Source organism: Pseudophryne corroboree, chromosome 5 (assembly GCF_028390025.1).
Source record: "Pseudophryne corroboree isolate aPseCor3 chromosome 5, aPseCor3.hap2, whole genome shotgun sequence".
NCBI classification, from domain to species: Eukaryota; Metazoa; Chordata; class Amphibia; order Anura; family Myobatrachidae; genus Pseudophryne; species Pseudophryne corroboree.
The window spans coordinates 12,014,127-12,020,126 of record NC_086448.1 but is presented as its reverse complement, the minus strand read 5'-3'; positions in this window follow the sequence as shown (position 1 = coordinate 12,020,126).

The following is a 6,000-nucleotide window of genomic DNA, read 5'->3' as shown; positions in this document are numbered from 1 at the left end:
TATAACGGGAGTGGCACTGGGAGTGACGTGTATAACGGGAGTTGTAGTGGGAGTGACGTGTATAAAGGGAGTTGTACTGGGAGTGACGTGTATAACGGAAGTGGTACTTGGAGTGACGTGTATAACGGGAGTGGTACTTGGAGTGACGTGTATAACTTGAGTGGTAGTGACGTGTATAACGGGAGTGGTACTGGGAGTGACGTGTATAACGGGAGTGGTACTGGGAGTGACGTGTATAACGGGAGAGGTACTGGGAGTGACGTGTATAATGGGAGAGGTAGTGGGAGTGACGTGTATAATGGGAGTGGTACTGGGAGTGACGTGTATAACGGGATTGGTACTGGGAGTGACGTGTATAATGGGAGTTGTAGTGGGAGTGACGTGTATAACGGGAGTGGCACTGGGAGTGACGTGTATAATGGGAGAGGCACTGGGAGTGATGTGTATAATGGGAGAGGTAGTGGGAGTGACGTGTATAATGGGAGTGGTACTGGGAGTGACGTGTATAACGGGATTGGTACTGGGAGTGACGTGTATAATGGGAGTTGTAGTGGGAGTGACGTGTATAACGGGAGTGGCACTGGGAGTGACGTGTATAATGGGAGAGGCACTGGGAGTGATGTGTATAACGGGAGTGGCACTGGGAGTGATGTGTATAACGGGAGTGGTACTGGGAGTGACGTGTATAACGGGAGTGGTACTGGGAGTGACGTGTATAACGGGAGTGGTACTGGGAGGGACGTGTATAACGGGAGTGGTAGTGGGAGTGACGTGTATAACTGGAGTGGTAGTGGGAGTGACGTGTATAACGGGAGTGGTACTGGGAGTGACGAGTATAACGGGAGTGGTACTGGTAGTGACGTGTATAACGGGAGAGGCACTGGGAGTGATGTGTATAACGGGAGTGGTACTGGGAGTGACGTGTATAACGGGAGTGGTACTGGGAGTGACGTGTATAACTTGAGTGGTAGTGGGAGTGACGTGTATTACTTGAGTGGTAGTGGGAGTGACGTGTATAACGGGAGTGGTAGTGGGAGTGACGTGTATAACGGGAGTGGTACTGGGAGTGACGTGTATAACGGGAGTGGTACTGGGAGTGACCTGTATAACGGGAGTGGTACTGGGAGTGACGTGTATAACGGGAGTGGTGCTGGGAGTGACGTGTATAACGGGAGTGGTACTGGGAGTGACGTGTATAACGGGAGTGGTACTGGGAGTGACGTGTATAACGGGAGTGGCACTGGGAGTGACGTGTATAACGGGAGTGGTACTGGGAGTGACGTGTATAACGGGAGTGGTACTGGGAGTGACGTGTATAACGGGAGTGGCACTGGGAGTGACGTGTATAACGGGAGTGGTACTGGGAGTGACGTGTATAACGGGAGTTGTAGTGGGAGTAACGTGTATAACGGGAGGGGTACTGGGAGTGACGTGTATAACGGGAGTGGTACTGGGAGTGACGTGTATAACGGGAGTGGCACTGGGAGTGACGTGTATAACGGGAGTGGTACTGGGAGTGACGTGTATAACTTGAGTGGTAGTGGGAGTGACGTGTATAACGGGAGTGGTGCTGGGAGTGACGTGTATAACGGGAGTGGTACTGGGAGTGACGTGTATAACGGGAGTGGTACTGGGAGTGACGTGTATAACGGGAGTGGTGCTGGGAGTGACGTGTATAACGGGAGTGGTACTGGGAGTGACGTGTATAACGGGAGTTGTACTGGGAGTGACGTGTATAACGGGAGTGGTGCTGGGAGTGACGTGTATAACGGGAGTGGTACTGGGAGTGACGTGTATAACGGGAGTGGTGCTGGGAGTGACGTGTATAACGGGAGTGGTACTGGGAGTGACGTGTATAACGGGAGTGGTACTGGGAGTGACGTGTATAACGGGAGTGGTGCTGGGAGTGACGTGTATAACGGGAGTGGTGCTGGGAGTGACGTGTATAACGGGAGTGGTAGTGGGAGTGACGTGTATAACGGGAGTGGTACTGGGAGTGACGTGTATAACGGGAGTGGTGCTGGGAGTGACGTGTATAACGGGAGTGGTACTGGGAGTGACGTGTATAACGGGAGTGGTGCTGGGAGTGACGTGTATAACGTGAGTGGTACTGGGAGTGACGTGTATAACGGGAGTGGTAGTGGGAGTGACGTGTATGACGGGAGTGGTACTGGGAGTGACGTGTATAACGGGAGTGGTACTGGGAGTGACGTGTATAACGGGAGTGGTACTGGGAGTGACGTGTATAACGGGAGTGTTACAGGGAGTGACGTGTATAACGGGAGTGGTACTGGGAGTGACGTGTATAACGGGAGTGGTACTGGGAGTGACGTGTATAACGGGAGTGGTACTGGGAGTGACGTGTATAACGGGAGTGGTAGTGGGAGTGACGTGTATAACGGGAGTGGCACTGGGAGTGACGTGTATAACGGGAGTGGTAGTGGGAGTGACGTGTATAACGGGAGTGGTACTGGGAGTGACGTGTATAACGGGAGTGGTACTGGGAGTGACGTGTATAACGGGAGTGGTAGTGGGAGTGACGTGTATAACGGGAGTGGCACTGGGAGTGACGTGTATAACGGGAGGGGTACTGGGAGTGACGTGTATGACAGGAGTGGCACTGGGAGTGACGTGTATAACGGGAGTGGTACTGGGAGTGACGTGTATAACGGGAGTGGTAGTGGGAGTGACGTTTATAACGGGAGTGGTACTGGGAGTGACGTGTATAACGGGAGTGGTACTGGGAGTGACGTGTATAACGGGAGTGGTAGTGGGAGTGACGTTTATAACGGGAGTGGTACTGGGAGTGACGTGTATAACGGGAGTGGTACTGGGAGTGACGTGTATAACGGGAGTGTTACTGGGAGTGACGTGTATAACGGGAGTGGTACTGGGAGTGACGTGTATAACGGGAGTGGTACTGGGAGTGACGTGTATAACAGGAGTGGTGCTGGGAGTGACGTGTATAACGGGAGGGGTACTGGGAGTGACGTGTATAACGGGAGGGGTACTGGGAGTGACGTGTATAACGGGAGTGGTACTGGGAGTGACGTGTATAACTTGAGTGGTAGTGGGAGTGACGTGTATAACTTGAGTGGTAGTGGGAGTGACGTGTATAACGGGAGTGGTGCTGGGAGTGACGTGTATAACGGGAGTGGTACTGGTAGTGACGTGTATAACTTGAGTGGTAGTGGGAGTGACGTGTATAACGGGAGTGGTACTGGGAGTGACGTGTATAACGGGAGTGGTGCTGGGAGTGACGTGTATAACGGGAGTGGTACTGGGAGTGACGTGTATAACTTGAGTGGTAGTGGGAGTGACGTGTATAACGGGAGTGGTACTGGGAGTGACGTGTATAACGGGAGTGGTGCTGGGAGTGACGTGTATAACGGGAGTGGTACTGGGAGTGACGTGTATAACGGGAGTGGTGCTGGGAGTGACGTGTATAACGGGAGTGGTACTGGGAGTGACGTGTATAACGGGAGTGGTAGTGGGAGTGACGTGTATGACGGGAGTGGTACTGGGAGTGACGTGTATAACAGGAGTGGCACTGGGAGTGACGTGTATAACGGGAGTTGTAGTGGGAGTAACGTGTATAACGGGAGTGGTACAGGGAGTGACGTGTATAACGGGAGTGGCACTGGGAGTGACGTGTATAACGGGAGTTGTAGTGGGAGTAACATGTATAACGGGAGTGGTACTGGGAGTGACGTGTATAACGGGAGTGGTACTGGGAGTGACGTGTATAACGGGAGTGGCACTGGGAGTGACGTGTATAACGGGAGTGGTACTGGGAGTGACGTGTATAACTTGAGTGGTAGTGGGAGTGACGTGTATAACGGGAGTGGTGCTGGGAGTGACGTGTATAACGGGAGTGGTACTGGGAGTGACGTGTATAACGGGAGTGGTACTGGGAGTGACGTGTATAACGGGAGTGGTGCTGGGAGTGACGTGTATAACGGGAGTGGTGCTGGGAGTGACGTGTATAACGGGAGTGGTACTGGGAGTGACGTGTATAACTTGAGTGGTAGTGGGAGTGACGTGTATAACGGGAGTGGTACTGGGAGTGACGTGTATAACGGGAGTGGTGCTGGGAGTGACGTGTATAACGGGAGTGGTACTGGGAGTGACGTGTATAACGGGAGTGGTGCTGGGAGTGACGTGTATAACGGGAGGGGTACTGGTAGTGACGTGTATAACGGGAGTGGTAGTGGGAGTGACGTGTATGACGGGAGTGGTACTGGGAGTGACGTGTATAACGGGAGTGGTAGTGGGAGTGACGTGTATGACGGGAGTGGTACTGGGAGTGACGTGTATAACGGGAGTGGTACTGGGAGTGACGTGTATAATGGTAGTGGTACTGGGAGTGACGTGTATAACGGGAGTGGTACTGGGAGTGACGTGTATAACGGGAGTGGTAGTGGGAGTGACGTGTATAACGGGAGTGGCACTGGGAGTGACGTGTATAACGGGAGGGGTACTGGGAGTGACGTGTATAACAGGAGTGGCACTGGGAGTGACGTGTATAACGGGAGTGGTACTGGGAGTGACGTGTATAACGGGAGTGGTAGTGGGAGTGACGTTTATAACGGGAGTGGTACTGGGAGTGACGTGTATAACGGGAGTGGTAGTGGGAGTGACGTGTATAACGGGAGTGGTACTGGGAGTGACGTGTATAACGGGAGTGGTGCTGGGAGTGACGTGTATAACGGGAGTGGTACTGGGAGTGACGTGTATAACTTGAGTGGTAGTGGGAGTGACGTGTATAACGGGAGTGGTACTGGGAGTGACGTGTATAACGGGAGTGGTACTGGGAGTGACGTGTATAACGGGAGGGGTACTGGGAGTGACGTGTATAACGGGAGTGGTACTGGGAGTGACGTGTATAACTTGAGTGGTAGTGGGAGTGATGTGTATAACGGGAGTGGTACTGGGAGTGACGTGTATAACGGGAGTGGTACTGGTAGTGACGTGTATAACTTGAGTGGTAGTGGGAGTGACGTGTATAACTTGAGTGGTAGTGGGAGTGACGTGTATAACGGGAGTGGTACTGGGAGTGACGTGTATAACGGGAGTGGTGCTGGGAGTGACGTGTATAACGGGAGTGGTACTGGGAGTGACGTGTATAACTTGAGTGGTAGTGGGAGTGACGTGTATAACGGGAGTGGTACTGGGAGTGACGTGTATAACGGGAGTGGTGCTGGGAGTGACGTGTATAACGGGAGTGGTACTGGGAGTGACGTGTATAACTTGAGTGGTAGTGGGAGTGACGTGTATAACGGGAGTGGTACTGGGAGTGACGTGTATAACGGGAGTGGTGCTGGGAGTGACGTGTATAACGGGAGTGGTACTGGGAGTGACGTGTATAACGGGAGTGGTGCTGGGAGTGACGTGTATAACGGGAGTGGTACTGGGAGTGACGTGTATAACGGGAGTGGTACTGGGAGTGACGTGTATAACGGGAGTGGTACTGGGAGTGACGTGTATAACGGGAGTGGTACTGGGAGTGACGTATATAATGGTAGTGGTACTGGGAGTGACGTGTATAACGGGAGTGGTACTGGGAGTGACGTATATAATGGTAGTGGTACTGGGAGTGACGTGTATAACGGGAGTGGTACTGGGAGTGACGTGTATAACGGGAGTTGTAGTGGGAGTGACGTGTATAAAGGGAGCTGTACTGGGAGTGACGTGTATAACGGGAGTGGTACTGGGAGTGACGTGTATAACGGGAGTGGTACTGGGAGTGACGTGTATAACAGGAGTGGTACTGGGAGTGACGTGTATAACAGGAGTGGTACTGGGAGTGACGTTTATAACGGGAGTGGTACTGGGAGTGACGTGTATAACGGGAGTGGCACTGGGAGTGACGTGTATAACGGGAGTGGTACTGGGAGTGGCGTGTATAACTGGAGTGGTACTGGGAGTGACGTGTATAACTGGAGTGGTACTGGGAGTGACGTGTATAACGGGAGTGGTACTGGGAGTGACGTGTATAAC